Source organism: Nelumbo nucifera, chromosome 5 (genome assembly GCF_055504915.1).
Source record: "Nelumbo nucifera cultivar China Antique chromosome 5, China Antique-T2T, whole genome shotgun sequence".
In the NCBI taxonomy this organism is placed as follows: domain Eukaryota; kingdom Viridiplantae; phylum Streptophyta; class Magnoliopsida; order Proteales; family Nelumbonaceae; genus Nelumbo; species Nelumbo nucifera.
The window spans coordinates 48553241-48571614 of NC_142653.1; the positions used below are offsets into that span (position 1 = coordinate 48553241).

General features: G+C 38.1%; 1 protein-coding gene and 1 pseudogene across 1 annotated transcript in view; both read left to right on the plus strand.

Annotated features, from left to right (window-relative positions):
- The window catches only part of LOC148791570 (uncharacterized), a 121118-nt gene that overhangs the window by 15360 nt on the left and 87384 nt on the right, over positions 1 to 18374 (plus strand). The window lies entirely within an intron of this gene.
- Positions 10354 to 12058, plus strand: LOC148791571 (pentatricopeptide repeat-containing protein At3g21470 pseudogene; annotated as a pseudogene).

Genomic DNA, 18374 nt, shown 5'->3' on the forward strand with positions numbered 1-18374 from the left:
TTAAATAATTTTTGAAGAGTCATGGAGCAGAGGAAGGTGCTGGTTCAGAAAACACAACTTGAATAGTCACAATGTCAAACATTGTGACTGTTAAAAGGTAATTAACAGTTAGTGACTATTAAATTTGAATTGTGCCTTTAATCACACCCGATCGAATCATGATCGTTGAAACATCAACGGTCAGCCTCGCACTAAAAGTCAAATCCACTCTTCGCAAACCACACAAAATGCGAGCAAAATACACATATAATGCGCCTCATTGCGCCGCACATGTATGAACATGTTTCGTAGTAGTAAGCCTCCATATTCTTCTCTTATATTTCTATAAAGTGTAAATAATCTCTTATTTATAACCTTAAAACACGTTTAGTAAATTTCCAATGTGGGCCAAGTTGAAAATTGATTATTAATAAGAGAAAAAAACTATTTTCCAAAATATATTTGCAAATGTATTTATCATATAATTGATCAATCAAATTCCATTGGTTTTAGCCTATAATAAGATTAAAATCCAACACAAATGGGACCTAAGAAGATCAATTCATTACAAACAAGGTGTTTGTTGGAATTGCACAGCAGAAATAATGTAATCTGTACGTGCACATAAATAAAATAAAAGCAGATAGCAATAAAGAAAGAAAGAAGAGAGAACACCAGATTTATGTGGTTCGGCCAAATTGCCTACGTCCACGGGTAGCAACTTGGAGCTTCCTTCTTACTATAAACAGGAGAAAATACAAAGATGGCCTTACTGGAATCACACCTGTACCCGACACCCAATACACCCAAACTCAATACTCCTCTCAACACACTGTATACACTATACATTGAAATGAAATGGAGTATATGATGAACTAACATAGGAGGGACCCCTATTTATACTTGAGCTTAGGGGTATAATGGGGCTTTTTAAAAATTTTCTTCATAGTTAAGCAAACCACAATCAGTGGTTTGCAAATGGTGTGCCACTATTCTATTTGGTGTGCCACCAAATAGAACAATGGGCACAGCTCGGTGGGCCACCGATTGCAATTTTGGTGGGCCACTGACTGGCCCACCTTTTGCTTTTCAACATTCTCCCACTTGAAGACAATTTTCATAGTGAAAAAACTCGCTCGAGAATAGATGTCGATCATCTCTTGCTATGTGGCTTCAAGTCTCAGAGAAGTTCTGCACTAGATGAACTTCTCTCTCATCACCGACTTTGTCAATATATCAGCAATGTTGTTGTTAGTGTGAATCTTTTGTGACGAGATCTACCCATCTTCAACTACCTTACGAACAAAGTGGTACTATACATCAATGTGTTTAGTCCGTGCATGAAAGACAGGATTTCTTGCTAAGTGTAATGTGCTTTGATTGTCACAATGGATAGTTACCACTTCTTTCTTGATGTGGAATACTTCAAGCAACCTCTTTAGCCAAATACTTTCTTTGCATACTTGTGTAGCTGACATATATTCTGCTTTTGTTGTAGATAAGGCTACTATAGATTGCAATTTTGATGCCTAGCTCACTGCACCATTAGCTAAAGAAAACACATAACCAGTAGTTGATTTTCTATTATCGCGATTTCCTACATAGTCTGCATCCACAAAACCAACTAGTTTTAAGCTTTGGCCACTATAACAAATAGAGATTTCAGAAGTACCCTTCAAATACTGAAGGATTCTCTTCACTGTAGTCTAATGATCTCTTCTTGGATTTGCCATAAACTTATTGACTGCTCCCACAGCTTGTGCAATGTCTGGTCTGGTGCACACCATGGCAAACATAAGGCTCCCTACTGCTGATGAATATGGTATGTGGGACATATCTATCTTCTCAGCTTCAGTGCTAGGTGATTGTTCCGAAGATAACTTGCAACCAATAGAAAATGGAATACTGGCTGGTTTGGAATCTTGCATGTTGAAGCACCGCAAGACCCTTTGAACATAACTCTTTTGAGTTATCCAGACTTTCCTGTTCTTTCTGTCCCTATATACCGTCATCCCAAGAATCTGGTTAACCACCCCCCGATCCTTCATGTCAAACTCCCTAGCTAAACGAGCTTTCAGTGTTGAGATACTTCCTTTATCAGTACCTACAACTAGCATGTCATCAACATATAACAGCAAAATGATAAAGTGATCATTACCAAAGTATATGTAGGCACAATGATCTGCTTCGCATTTGCTAAAGCCCAAGCTTACAATGAAGGAATCAAATCGCTTATACCAACACCTTGGCGCCTATTTTAGACCGTAAAGTGATTTGGTCATCTGACAAACCAGATCCTTTTTGTCGACCTCGACAAAGCCTTCAGGTTGAGTCATATAAATCTCTTCTTCAAGATTACCATGTAAGAATGCAGTTTTAACATCTAACTGCTCCAGCTTCAAGTCAAGTACTGCAGCCATACTCAATAGAATACGAATAGTACTTAATCAAACAACAGGAGAAAATATTCCGTTGAAGTCGATACCTGATTTCTGAGCATATCCTTTTATAACTAGTTAAGTATTATATCTTTTGATATTCCCGCTAATATCATTTTTGAGTTTATACACCCATCTACATCCAATGGCCTTTCGATTCTTAGGTAGTTTGACTAAGTCCCAAGTTTTATTTTTCTTTAGAGCTTCCATTTCTTCCTCCATTGTCATTTGCCAATGACGAGCATTTGGACATTTGCATGCTTCCTGGTATGAACAAGGTTCATGCTCTTCTGTAATGCAAGCATAAGCTGTTACATAATCTTAAAGCCAGACAGAAGGTCTTGTAGCTCTCCTCAATCGACCTTGATCACCGTGAGTCTCTCCTTCAAAATTTTCAACATACTTTTCAGGTACATCAACAGTTGTATCAATTTGTTGGTCTTAAATCTTTTGAAAAGATTCCACTTCAACTTTCTCTGTTGTTTTAGAGCTTGATTCTTTCTGCATCAAATCTTCATTGAAGACAACATCTCGGCTAACAACTATATTGTGGGTTGTAGGATCCCACAGTCTGTATCCCTTTGTACCTTCTGCATAGCCAAGAAAAATACACATTTTTTAGACCTTGCCTCTAGCTTGGTCCTTTGCTCCTTAGGAATCCAAACATAAGCATCACAACCAAAAGTATGTAGGAAAGAATAATCAACAGGGTTTCCTGACCATACCTCTTTTGGAATTTTGCAATCAAGTGCCATAGTGGGAGAGCGATTTACTAGGTAACATGCCATATTGACTGCTTCTGCCCAAAAGTACTACTCCAGCCCAGCTGCACTCAACATGCTTCTAGCTCGATCCATAAGTGTATGATTCATCCATTTAGCAATTCCGTTTTGTTGTGGAGTTTATAGAACCGTATATTGTCTTAGAATGCCGTGCTCATTACAAAAATCTTCAAATTCTTTCGAGGTATATTCTTTCCCATTGTCGGTTCTCAGACACTTAATTCTTTTCCCTTTCTGATTTTCAACTAGAGCTTTGAACTTCTTGAAATAGGAAAAAGTATCACTCTTCCGTTGGAGTAAATATACCCATACTTTTTTGGAGAAATCATCAATAAAAGAAACAAAGTATAATGAACTTCCAAGAGATTTTGTAATAGCTTCCCACGTATCAGAGTGTATTAGATCTAATACGTCTTTACTCCTAGCTTTAGACTTGGGAAAACTAGTTTTGTGGTATTTCCTAAATAAACAATCTTCAGAGAAATTCAAATTAGTAGATTTTGATCAAGAAGTACCTTAAGTCCTTGTTTGCTCATATGACCCAAACATTTGTGCTAAATCATGACGGAATCGGTCATAGCATTTGCAACGATGGCATCGCCGACCATGGTATCCCCAATCAAGTGGTATAGCCTCCCTTGTAATTTGCCTTTTGCAATTACCATAGCTCCTTTACTGATTTTCAATTGGCCCTTTTCTCTAGAAAACTTGTAGTCATCTTCATCAAACTTTCCTAGTGACAGGAGACTCTTTCGTAGTTCAGGAACATACCGTACACCAGAGATTGTACGAGTGGTGCTGTCAAACATAGTAATTCTAACGTCTCCAATTCCCACTATTTTGCATGTGCTATTATCGACCATGTAAATAGTCCCACCATCGCACGATTGGTATGTGTAGAACTAATCTCTGCATAGCGTCATATGGAAAGAAGCACCAGAATCTAATATCCAGTTATGCTTTAAATTTTCACAAGAATCAATAGACAATACCTCACCATCTTCTGATGAATCACTTCCTTCTGCGATGTTTCCTTGGGAATTGTTTGAAGCCAGATCTTTGTCAGAGTTGGGCCGATTTTGCTCTTCTTTGGATTGTCGACAATCTTTTCGAAGGTGCCCCTTCTTATCACAATTCCAACACTTGAGTCCTTTCTTATTGCCTCTTGACTTGGATCTCGTTTGATTTTTGATAGAGCAATTTCCCTCATTCGATCTACCTCGTACCATCATTGCGTCAGCTGAAGAATTCTTCCCAACTTTTCTACGAGATTCTTCCATAAGCAACATAGAAATAGTAGATTCTAATGACAGATCTTTAGTATTGCTCAAATTCATTATCAAACTATCCCAAGAGTCTGGCATAGAACAAAGCAAAAGAGCAACCTTTTCTTCGTCATCAATACGTACCTCTATAGCTGCTAATTTGCTTACTAGAGTGTTGAACCCATTCAAGTGTACTTGCAAAGAGGCTCCGTCCTTCATCCTCAAATTGTAGAGTTATCGTCGGAGAAAGATTTTGTTGGACATCGATTTCCCTTCGTAGAGATTCCGCAACTTGTCCCATAAACCTTTGGCAATGGTTCCCTCGGACACGTTGAATAAAACTGAATCTTCTAAAGCAAGAAGAATATCAGCCATGGCTATCCGGTTTTTCTTCTCAAAATCTTCGTATTTCATATCAATAGGCTTATTCTCTTTTCCTTCAAAGGCAATTGCACAATCTTCTTTCACCAACACAGCATGCATCTTCAGCTTCCAAATTGCATATTTGGATCCGTTGGATTTCGGTATATCGAACCGGGTAGAGCTTGAACTCGCTATATTCAACACGTGCAATACCGGAACAGCAAATACAGATTTCGGCAAAATCCCAGAATAGTACCGTGTGGCTCTGATACCAATTGTTGGAATTGCACAACAGAAATAATGTAATCTGTACATGCACAGAAATAAAATAAAAGCAAATAGTAATAAAGAAAGAAAGAAGAGAAAACACTATATTTACGTGGTTCGACAAAATTGCTTAGGGCCACGGACAGCAATTCGGAGCTTCCTTCTTACTATAAACTGGAGAAGATACAAAGATGGTCTTACCGGAATCACACTTGTATCCGACACTCAATACTCCTCTCAACACACTATATACACTATACACTGAAATGAAATGGAGTATATGATGAACTAACGTAGGAGGGACCCCTATTTACACTTGAACTTAGAGGTATAATAGGGTGTTTTAAAAATTTTCTTCATAGTTAAACAAACCACAATCAGTGATTTACAAATGGTGTGCCACCGCCACCAAATAGAATGGTGGGCACAGCTCGGTGGGCCACCGATTGCAATTTCGGTGGGCCACCGACTGGCCCACCTTTTGCTTTTCAACTGTGTTGACGTAGGGTTAGTTAATAAGGTGATTTGTAGCTCTAATTTAATGATCACCCGAGTGTCAATGTACCAAAACAGGAAGCATGGTTACAACAGTGTCAAAAAAAATCGAGGGTCCGCATCTTTCTTTTGAACTAAGTCGTTGGACTAAGGTGACATGGAGAAGACACTTGCCTTCGGTGACCAAAAATGTTCAAGTGCGACATTGACTTTTAGTCTTTGAATCTGAGCTGAAAGCCATGAGGGTGCTTAATCTTAATCCACTGTAGCTCAACGGTAGGAACCTTTCTTTGTTGCCATGGTCTCTAGTTTTGACGAATTTCGATTAGCTAAAGGCATTAGCCATGTAGTGGGCAGTGGAACCGATGATAACACATCACGCTAGTGAAAAATTATGTTGTGCCCCATGTATTTTATTTTATGATTACTGTGAGTATTATTATTATTAGTGGTTCTAATTTCTAAATTAATATTAATGAACAACTATTTCATTCAGCTAAACCTATCGGGCTTTAGATGAAATTGAAAATTTTGAAAGATATCTTAAATGGTGAGTGAAGATTTTTGGCATTGGGCCTCCTTCAAATAGATAGGGGAGCCTCTAGGGGATTTGCTGGCATAAGCACCAAAAACTGAGTAGAGAAATCTAGAGCCCCTGACAATCCTTTTCTAGTCAAGATATCCCTAATTTATTCCAAATTTACTAAAGCTAGTGGTCAATAGTAGTGGAAGGACCTTTGATTTAGAATAGGAAGAAATTTAGAAAACAATAAGTTCCATTCTCCCTTTACTAAATTTACAATAGGAAGAAATTTAGAAATTTGATCATTTTGATTTTGGTTGAGCTATGTTGGTCTTGTTGCTGTTTAGATTGAAAGTAAGCGTCCTTGCTGTTTGTTAAATCAACCCATAGTTAGGGGTGTTCATAGTTCGGTTAACCAAACAGTGAGCACATATTTTAACCAAATTGGTACCTTCCGATTTTGCATGGTGCCAAATTGAAATAGACTGAATCAATAGGTTAATCAGATGATTGGTTCAGTTTTTGGTTTTTATGTATAAAAATATATATAATATAAATCCATGTTTTAAGAAAATGTAACATATAATTACATTCTACATATAATGTATATTTGTATTGTTTTATGTCTAATTTATATTTTTATTTGTCTTTATTTTTTATTTATAAAATGTGCTAAGAATTGGGATTTGAGGTTGAAAACGATCTTTTTTTAGTAAAAATAGAAAAGCAAAGCGCCTTCACAAGAATCTTGAAAGGATATCGAAAATCAACATAAAGATCACTCTGATAATCGAGTGCAAATTTATGGACTCCAGAATTTGTACTGTGGAAGTTATACATACTGAATGCTCCTATTAATCAATTTTTTTTTTTTTTTACGGATTTTCAATTTGGTCTTTTCCTTGGGGTAAAATACTTAAAAACTTCCTCCATGTTTCTCCTAAATACTAAACCTTACTTTTGAAAATGGACTAAGACCTCTCTTGTCAGATGATGATCAGTGAAGATCCGTTTGCATATAACATCAAATGTGGATGAAATTTGTTAAAAATCCAATTTTGCCCCTTTAAGGTTCGGGTAGTTGGGAAAATTTCAACTGATTTATGAGATATTGAACTATTTGATCAACCATGCCCAAAAACTCCTAACAGCTGAAAGAAACCGATTTATGGAAAACTAGCCTTAATCAATTTATGCAACCATTAAACCATTTGATATATCAACTGCAATATAGTGACCAATCATGAATGTTCTGCTAGTTAAGCCTAACTAACCCTAATTTAAATTCTTGTAAATATTTCACATCCATTTGGAGAGAATTCATTCTCTGAAGTGAGATGCATTTAATTTTTCTTTTCCTTTGTTTCTTTATAATCTTTTTCATTTTTTTCTTGTTTGGGCAAAAACAAATGGAGGGGGGACCCATTGAATGTTATTTTAGCTTTGTATTGCATCCAATTCCGTAAGTAGAGTTGCATGTTCATCATCTAAACTGAATTCAATTTAATTTGTCAGTCTCAAACTCTTCTCCACCTTTTTCAATAACGTTTCTATGATGCTATGAAAAATTAAAAAAAATATTATTCAATGCAGCAAACTTCTTTTCCTTGCTAGCATTATATATATCACTGTTTTTAAAATCGGATTGGACTGGATGGTCGGACTGGAAAAATCGGGGTTCCGTTTTCCTCCAAAATCGCTTTTTTCCCTAAAACCATTGATTTTGGTCAGTAAACCTCTGAATCGGCTGGTTAATCGTTCGAACTATTCAAACGGTTTTGCCCGTTCTCCAATATTTTTATTAAACTTTTTTTTTTTTTTGTCAGAACAGACCAGCTATTCAAGTCGAACAGCCGGACCGTTCAAACCGGTAACTGGACCCCTGACCGGTTCGGTCACTGTTCGTTTTTAAAAACCATGATACATATTACAGAGCGATTAAGGGGGTTGAGGCAGAGTTGGAAACGTGTTAGGTCCACTGATTTTTGGGATAAGTTTGGAAAGAGTATAAATTCAAACATGTAGAGTGCAAAACATTATATTTTGTATTGTTTTATATGTATTTGTACCGTACATATTTACATTTCTACTTTCAAATCGAGCCTTGAGGTATTCATCAACCAGGCGCAAAAAACTTCCTGGAAGTTGAAAGAAAGTGATAAACAGAAAACCAGTCGTAGTCATAAATATTGCTGCTCATATTATGGGGAACACAGATTTGCAGAAATAAGGGCAAGAGTTTGATCTGCAAGCTACATCCTTCAATACATTAGCAAGTGCAGAGACGTCTACAAGAGACAAATGAAGAGACAGAACAAACAATGCAGAGTCGGGGAGATTAATGCACACGTTAGCGAGAGAAGATAAGAGAGGCCGATCAATGGGAAGTTTGTTAAAAGGACATGGGAAGTTTAGTATTTAATAGAAATTTGAAGGGAGGTTTAAGTCTTTCAATTTTTTTTTTTAATTTTTTCATGAGCACCCCACTCATAGCAGTATCTTGGTTTTATCAGGCCTTATTATTATTATTATTATTATTATGGAGAAGTACGGACAGGCTCAATGCAGAATTCTGATTTCCACTGCAGAGTTACAAACATTCAAAATGTCAAAAAAAGATACTCTATGCACTCATATCCATCCATAGATTGGCATCAATTTCAAGCTAGCACTTACCCCAAATGTATTTTGAGCCAACAAATTCTGACCCTGGGCTGAACCGTCATTCTTGCTTATTATTATTATCTTACGGTTGTATTTTTCCAAGTGGACTTTAGTGAACCTTTTGATTTGATATGCTTGACCCTGCCCTTGACTCTGTTGTAGTTTTGTTTGGGGCCGTTTTAGGGTCTCTAATTCTTTACTTTGATTTTGCTGTCTAACAGGGTTTAGCTATGATACCCAAGAGACATGATACCTCAAAAACATATAACCAATCAACCCGTATCATAAAAAGAGACCCGATCAGCTCCTTGGACCTAGCACCTCACGGGAGCTTCACACGCACACCTTATCATGCGTATTTATTAGTTATTATATACAGGAGATGTTCCTAATGCACCGTGGATGTGCATGTGATACACCCATTTGTGAGGAACGGATTCGTCACATCATAAAAGAGGTGTCCCATGATGATCCAACCTGTTACAAACATGATGACTTCAAGTTGTTCTGCAACACTGCCATCTTCCCTCCAAAATTGATTTTGTATGGCGATGATCCGGGGAAAGACCACAACATTCTCAACATATCACTTGATGCTCATCAACTAATGACTTCTATTCTGGGAAGCGTAAAATGTTACACGGCTCAAATCTGTAAACCGAGATTTATGCACTTCAATCTGTAAATCGAGAGTTTCTTCCCCTGCTTTTGTGAGAGATCCCAAACGGCTCAAATCCATGTAGGATGTGCGCCTTCCTATTTTGAACCTGAAATTTTAGAGGACAGTGAGACATGTGACACGAAGATTTTTCCTATTCCAAAAGTTTTGTTTTCTAGCTTTTTCTTTAGTTCTGATAGAGTTGTTTTTGACATTGTTATATGTTTCCAAGTTGAATGAGAACCCCTGTTTAAATTTTTGATATGATATGTCCGATATGAAGTGTATTGTATCCTATTAGAGGCATATTGGTGTGTATTGGAGGTATATCGAGCCTAGGGATTTAACTATCATATCCATAGAATAATTGAATATTTTTAAAATTAAAAAAATTAATAATAATAAATTATATTTTATCATTTGATCACAATAATTGAATATATTATAACTCTATGGATGATCTATCAGACCAATTAAAAATTAATTAATTAATTAAATTTTATCATTTGATCACAATGATTGAATGTATTATAAATCTATCGATGATCTAACATATCCACAAAGCAATCGAAATTTCTTCTTTAATAACTAATTTTTGAATATATTATATAATGTTTATTTATTTTTTATAACTTTTGAAAATGAATAATAAATAATTGTTATTTATATTTTCACATTGAAGTTTTGCCAATGCATATTTTATCGTTGGATAGGAGAGTTGGGTCTTTCTCATCCCATAAAACATTAAACTTTAAGAATTATAATTTATAAATTATAGTTAAGAATGAGATTTTTAATGAAATTATAATTACCTATAATATATTTCTTTTTGTTGCTGATAGACAATGGAACAGTGGAGAGCGGAGGTTGTGGCCTTGTAGGAGAAAGGGAAGTCACTGTTCATCGTCTCCCACCTTGAGATGGAAAACAGGGTAGTGGCAGCAAGAAACCTCTCTCCTCTCAAGAAATCTCTCTCCTCTCGGCAGCAACTAATGGATCTTGGTCTCATGTCATAAAAAGGTACCTCTCTCAAGGAGCCCCAGAAGAAGCTCTTCTTCTTTACATCCAAATTCTCTGCAAAAGGAATCCACCCTTATGGTGTTATTCCTCTACTACTCAAGGCTTGTGGGTCTCTGCCGGGAAAGCTTTCCATGCTGAGTCGATCACAATTGGGGTGGATTCAGATGTGGGGATAGGGACTTCATTGGTTAGCATGTATTCAAAATGCCGCGACATAGTTGGTTCCCACAGGGTATTTGATGAAATGCCTGATAGGAATTTGGTGACATGTAATGCAATGATAAGAGGGTGTTCAAGGAATGGTGGCATGGGTTCTGCATCATTTAGTTTTGAACGGATGCTAGAGAAGACGGAAGTTACATGGGCAGAGATGATTGATGGATATGCAAGGAATGGGGTTATTATTGCTGCTAGGCGTTTATTCAATTGCTCTCCACATGAGATGAGGAATCTAGTGACATGGACTGTGATGATCGATGGATATGTGAGGATTGGGCAGTTGAAGACGGCAAGGCAGCTATTTGAGGAGATGCCACAGCGGAACTGCTATTCCTGGTAAATAATTGCTGGTTACTACAAGAAGAGTAACGTCAAGGAGGCGAGAGAGATCTTTGATCGCATTCCAGTCAAGAATTTGGTGAACTGGAATTCATTGATTGCTGGATATGCACAGAATTGATATTGCGAAGAAGCTCTAGAGGCTCTCGCTAAGATGCAGTCCGAGGGATTTAAGCCTGATGAAGTTACAGTAGCAAGTGCATTATCAGCTTGTGCACAAAATGGTTCTTTGGATCACGAAAAAGAAATCCATAATCTTATAAATTGTAGCAATATCAAACCTAACCAGTTGACATGTATGCAAAATGCGGCGACTTGCATAATGCAAGAATGATTTTTAGGGATGGGGTTTCATTGAAGTGCCAAATAGTTATTATTATTATTTATTATTTATTATTATTATTTTATTATTATGATTATTATTTATTATTATTGATGAAGGGCAAATTAGGCCCTCCAATGACATCATGACAAATGGCATCTTAGAACAGTTGAATGACACATAGACACCACCTAAGTGATGATTTTGAGTTCCAGATCGTGGTTCATTTGCGCTCCGACCTAGTGACTTTTACCACAACTTAGGTCAGCTAAGAGCACCTCGTTCAGGGCTTACCTGTAGCACCTCGTCATTGGTCAAAGTGACCTCAACGCGAGGACTAGGCGGTGACCTATGAGATGTGCTGACCAACAAATTCGGCATGCATATGCCGACACTCCCAGGTTTCTAGGAATTTGGCCCACGTACTGGATATTCTAGAGAATGCATGGCCATTACCTCCAAAGATCTCGGACCGGTTAGGCACGATATCCCGAAAATCTTGGGTGTAGTGCGTGAGATCGATGACAACTCAACTATATAAGGGCTTTTGACGTCAAGAACAGGGTACGCACAATTACTTGTTCACTAGCCAACTAGTATACATATTTTCAACTTGCACAACCTAGTACTAGATTAGGAATCGCAATATCCACCTCGGGTAAAGCAACCCAGGCACTCTAACATTGATTCCTTGCAGGTTTCTCCAAAGAGCTATGCAGCTTGATAATCAACTTAGCTCAGCACCCGATCTACCCCTAGCTCAGTCTAGCCAGCTCGGCTTCCAAGTCTTCATCCAACATAAATCCTCCACTTCGGCCTTTGAGTCACCCACCACCAAGAAGTAGCCAGATGACTAGAGAGCGCTCAGATTGCAAGGAATAGCACAGAAATAGAACAGATTACAAGGCCATGCGTGGGCCATGCGTCTATCAAGGAAATAGAACAGATTACAAGGAAATAGAACAGAAATAAACTAACAAGAAAATGAAGAGAAAAGGGAGGAAATCTGCTGCTCTTCTCCCTACGCCATGTCACACACCTGCATGGGCCATGCGTCTATCATTGCCCCCGTCTTTCAGAGGAACCTTGTCCTCAAGGTCCAATTTGATGTATCTATTCCATAGCTCGTCGAAGGTTGGTGTGAGCTCCCTCTTCGTCATCTGTCTCACTTTCGTCATAATTTCCTTCAAGCAATAGCAACTGCGGCCCTTTGCATTTGTGCCCCGGTACAAATTTTTGATCGCAATTAAAACAAAGGCCTTGAGCACGCCTCCTTTGCATCTCCGTCCAAGTGAGTCGTTTCATTGGTGAAGCAGACTTCAGTTTCGTTGGAGAAGAGTCAATAGTGGTCCTATTGAATTGACATGTAGCGTTTAAGGATTTTGACTTAAACATCTGAATCCCATTTGCTATTTCAATTTTAAGACCTCTCATAAAATTGCCTACCAATGCCTTTTGAGTCCACCCTTGTACCCGATTTCCCAGCCGTTCGAACTCTTTTTGATAATCACGTAAGGAGCCCACCTGTGTAATCTTTGACAATGCTTCGTCAAAGTCTTCACATTCGGTAGGACCAAATCTTGCCCAAAGTTCCTCTTGAAAATTTTCCAATGTCACCTCTTTGCCTTTTTCCTTATAGGATATTCTCAACCATTGCCACCATTGGTTAGCCTCGCCTTTCAAATGGAAAGAAGCCAATGACACGTTGTGAGATTCAAGAGTGCCTTGGTATTCAAAAAATTGATCTACTCTTATGAACCATTCGGTGGGGTCATCTCCCGCAAATCGAGGAAACTCCAATTTGGCTAGTTTGGAAGATAACAGTTGTCGTCCTACTTCGGAGTTGTCTCGAGATTCTTTTCTCATGTTGCGAGAATGCCCAGTAGGAGAGTTTGCCTTAAATTCAAGGCTGTTGGCAGTTGATGTAGCACGGGTTGGAGAGTAGAGCTTCCGATAATTTGTTGATGGCATCTTCTAACTGATGGAACTTATCACGTACTCCCGCCTCCAAGTCCAGCCTCTAAGCTCTCAATTCTCTCCTTGTTAGTAGCCATGGGAGTGATAGAGTATTCTGCTTAGGGTGAGAATAAGACCACAAGATTTTATTAACTTCCAACTCCCCTCCCATGTTGGATGGGTGGTGTTTAAATACAGAAAATTCTCAACTTCTTTCACTAACATAGCCACTGATTAAGGGATTAGCTTCTCTAGTAGTTAGCCTATCCCTAAGCCATAGGAACATAACTACTTAACCACTAACAACTTGACATATTCTTAAGTAATAACTACTTAACCAAATTGACTACTTCCTAAGGCCAATACCTTGGCTTTATGGACCTATTCCTACGTACAGGTTACAAGGAAATATAATAAAAATAAAATAACAAGAAAATGAAGAGAAAATGGAGAAAATCTGCTGCTCTTCTCCCTATGCCACGTCACACACCTGCATGGGCCATGCGTCTATCACTGTCTTTGTTGGTCTTTTTGATTTTCCTTTGGTTATGTGGCTTTCTGCAACAACGTTTTCTTGTCCTTCCTGGTTTGTTGTTGTTGTCAGTTTGTTTTGATTAGTAGTATGTTCCGTTCTGGGTTCTTGAGTGAGCCTCGGGCTTTGACCCATTTGTATTATTCTTTTCCCCCTTTTTTCTTTCATCTTAATAAAATTTTCTTTTACTCTTGAAGAGAGAGGGAGAGATAACTAGGACTTACATTTAGCTTAGGGATAGCAATTTTTCTCATTTCCCCAATTCCCATGGGGACTCTCTCTAAATGAAGTGGGGATAGGGATGATTTTCTCCCTGCAAGAATGGGGATGGAAAAATTTTCATCCATTTTGATAGGGATGGGGAGTGCATTCCCTACCCCATGGGGACCCCAATCGATCCCCGGCCCCTAGGGATCTCTGCTAATATATTTTATATATGTATGCATGTGGGTATTTTATATTTTTAAAAATATGGTTGAATCGTTTTTAATATGATTGTAAATTTTAACTATTTTATTTTTAATTTTTTAAATAAAATAAAAAAACAAAAACAAAATGCTTAATAATATAAAAAATCATGAGAACCCCATGGAAATGGGGATAACCTTGTCCTCCAAGAGGACGGGGAGGGGATGGAGAGTGACTCCCCGTCCCCACCACGCCCCATTGCCATTCCTATCTCGAGACTTGGTTGTTGACGGGTCTTCTTCTTCCTGTGTCTCTTGCTTATCTTGAGCAGCATTCATCAATTAAGATTAATAACATCTTGCAGCAGTGGCTTTTAACACTAATTGTAATGGTTATTTTATCATGCATTTAAAAGAAATGATATCATAACCGGATCTCATTAAGTTAGCTTTTCTTTTGGTAAAGTTTAACTGACCTTAATTACTACTATATAATGTCACATGGAGCACTCATATGATATTCGCCCATTTGAATCAATGATCGGTTGGAGAGGGGGATTTATTTGAATCTCCCATACGGTTTGCTCTGATCATCTATTGGTCATATTAGCCGTCTGACTTCTTTAATTTCCTCTTAATATGAAAAATAAACAGATTTTAATTTAAGAAATATTAATTTGCATGCATAGAAGTGGGCGGATCAAACGCAAAAAAGACATGTGAGAAAGGAAGTAGGAATTATGCATGCGGGGATAACACCAACTGCTCTATCTCCAACAACAGCCTTGGATATATTTGCCAATGCATGCAAGGCTATCATGGGAATGCTTACATCCCCCATGGATGCCAAGGTATGACTTCACCCTTCTTCCAATTTTGCTTCAAATTTCACTATTGAATTAGGGTTATATAAAGGTAATCATCTTATATTATTCTAGACGTCACCACCTATTGCCGAAATATATATATCCCAGCCCTCCCTATAAACACCATCCCCTAAATTGGGAATCTTTTCCACTCGACGCTGAACCAAACTGTACAATGGCCTAAGGGGGCGTTTAACTCAAGTTATCCCTTTAATTTAGGGAAAATTTTTGATTAGTATCTTGTATTTTGGGTCCAGTGCCACTTTGGTCCTAAATTTTAAAATGCGATAATTAGATATTCAAACTTTTAAAACATGTCAATCCAATCTTTACCATTAACCATTAGTTAAGTGGCAATTGAAAAAACACAAATACCCTTAAAGTGTTATCAAATTCTCTTTACCAATCATCCAAACATTGACTAAAAATGAACGGTCTCAAATCCTTGCCTTTTCTATTAGAGAAAGTTGGAGTCACATCTTAGTGGGCATTCTCGTGACCCCAACTTTCTTGAATTAAAGAGGCAAAGATTTGGGACTGTTCATTTTTTTTATCAAGGTTTGAAGGGATAATAAAGAAAATTAGACAACACTCGAAGGGAAATTATGTCTTTTGAAATGCCACTTAACAAATAATTAATGGGCCAACTGGAACTTGATTGATAAATTTTGAAAGTCCAGGTATCGAGTTATTGCATTTTAAAATTCAGAGACCAAAGTGGCACTATACCCAAAGTGCTGGGTACTTGTCAGAAATTCTCCCTTTCAATAAATTAAAGACTTTGACATTTTTGTTTGAGAAGCAAATGTGATTTCTTATATTTAATATGTTGTGCTCAACTTAAAATGTATTTATTGATTCCTCACCTCTTCTTAAGGATGGTTATGTGAGGACTACATCCTTACTTGAGATGATAGAGGTGTAGGCACGATCCGCAAGCAGCTCACGCAAAGTGTGGGTCATGCCGCCCTCTCCTATGAAAATTTTGGTGGTCGGCCCGGCATGGCCTGCAACACAAGCCTCGTGCCGTGCCGTGTGCCAAGCCTTGGCCTAAGTCGGGCCAAGACTGGGCCAAAGTTATTTTTGCCTATTTATTTAAGAAAATTGAAAAAATAACACTTGCTTGGTCGTGCTGTGCCGTGCTGGGCAGTGCAAACATACAAGCTGCGGGCGGCACTACTTGCTTGGTCGTACTGTGCCGTGCTGACCTGTAAACTTTGAACCCCAGGCCCAGCACGGCACGAACCATCGTATTGGGTCTAACATGGCGTATGTACTGTCATGCCATACCAGTACAAATTAGTCCAAAATCGTAGCGGGCCACGGGCCGCATGGCCCAATTTACACTTCTAGGTGATAACAATAATAATTTTTACATCGCCAGATACAAGAGTTGGCTGCCAAAGAAAATGCGGAAATATTAGCATCCCATATCCCTTTGGTCTAGTTGGAGATGATCCAACCTGTTACAAACATGAACATGATGACTTCAAGTTGTTCTGCAACACTGCCATCTTCCCTCCAAAATTGACTTTGTATGGCGAGTTGCGTGATTACGAGGGCAATGTGTTTTATGTCAACTGTCTATCGTCATGCTTGAACGATACAAAAGTGACAGCTGGTTCATCTTGCGGTGGTTTTGGTTGCTGCCAGACAACCATACCAAACGATCTTACTGACTTTGATTTATTCATATGGAGCCGTAACGACTTCAAATACACATGGAACATTAGTAGATGTGGGTTGGCTGTTCTTATGTCCGACGCCCAGGATTCATTTGACTCACAAGTTTCACATCAAGGGAATCCTTATCTTCCCCATGGATGCCAAGGTATGCTATTATTACGAAATCCAAACAATTATTCTTCTCTCTTTTACTTCAAAATTTAAATACAAATATTAAACATAAACGCTTCGCTGTTATTCACACATGGAAGTCACGAGATGAAACCATTGGTCCCTAAAGGACTCCTCTTGATAGCGCATGTGGTCATTCCAACATTTCCTAATTAGTCTATGTCTTACGTAGGGATGCCAAAGGGACGGGTTTCGTATTGTTTTGTTCAACCTAAACCCGATCCCCAACTTGACTAATTGGAATAGGTTCACCAAGCCCGACCTGACCCTTCCAAACAACAATACCGGTATTCTTACCTAAGGACATCATACATTTCTTCAGTGTTATATTGGGCACGGTGTAGGTCAGAAATCAGAATCAACCCGAAACCTAATTAAGATTGAACCGAATATGATACCATAGTCCGGTCTGGGCGGGTTTATCACTTTATTCAATACACTGACGTTCCTAGTCTTATACCCAACATTGTATTGTAACACGGCTGAAGTCATCGTAGCAGTCCGATTTTCCAATATGTCTTATGAAAAGCTTTACTTTTTAATGTGCAGTAGTAAACAGGTTAGTTGCAAACAAAGAATGTGAGAAAGAAACGATGAATTATGCATGCGGAAACAACACCTACTGTTCCAACTCTAACAACCACCGTGGATACGTTTGCCATTGTATGAAAGGTTACAATGGGAATCCTTATCTCCGCATTGGATGCCAAGGTATGTGTTCATTTATGATAATTGGCGTTTTCTTCAAAACTGTAATAGGAAATTTAGTACAATTGGGGCAATTAGAGACTTCTGATTAAACCACCCCATGGTGCAAGAAATAGAGGGACAATATATCCAGTTTGAACCGCCGGTAGTAGATCTCTTTAGATAATTCATATATTTACTCCTGCAAATTTTAATTTTCTCTATATATATATATATATAGTCAATAGTTATAAGTTTTCACCTCCATCCTTATCAACCTCTCCCAATATGCTTGGTCCGGGAATAGGACCTTCTCGTTAGACTTAATCCCTCTTCATGGCAGATTTAGGTATTTCGAAGGAGGGTTTTGTGGCAGTAAAGGTCACCAGTGATGGGATTAGAGTTTACGTGGCAGGACATGGGGTTCATGAAAGGGATCGATGCCAAACCATATATGGTGGTGTGTCTGTAGAAACTGCAAGGAGTTAATGTATAAAGTCTAGAACTGTAGACTTGGATTGCTGGGAAAAAAAATATTAATACCTCTTGAAAAAAAAAAACGGAAAAAATGCATTGGCTGTTTTCCTTTACCTAATTTTATAACAGCTGATGATGATGACGATTGCTTTACCAAAATCTCCAGAGATAAAGCAGCTAGATTGTCAAAGAAAATAAGGAAATGTTGGCATTCCATACCCGTTTGGCCTCGTTGGAGATGATCCAAGCTGTAATAGA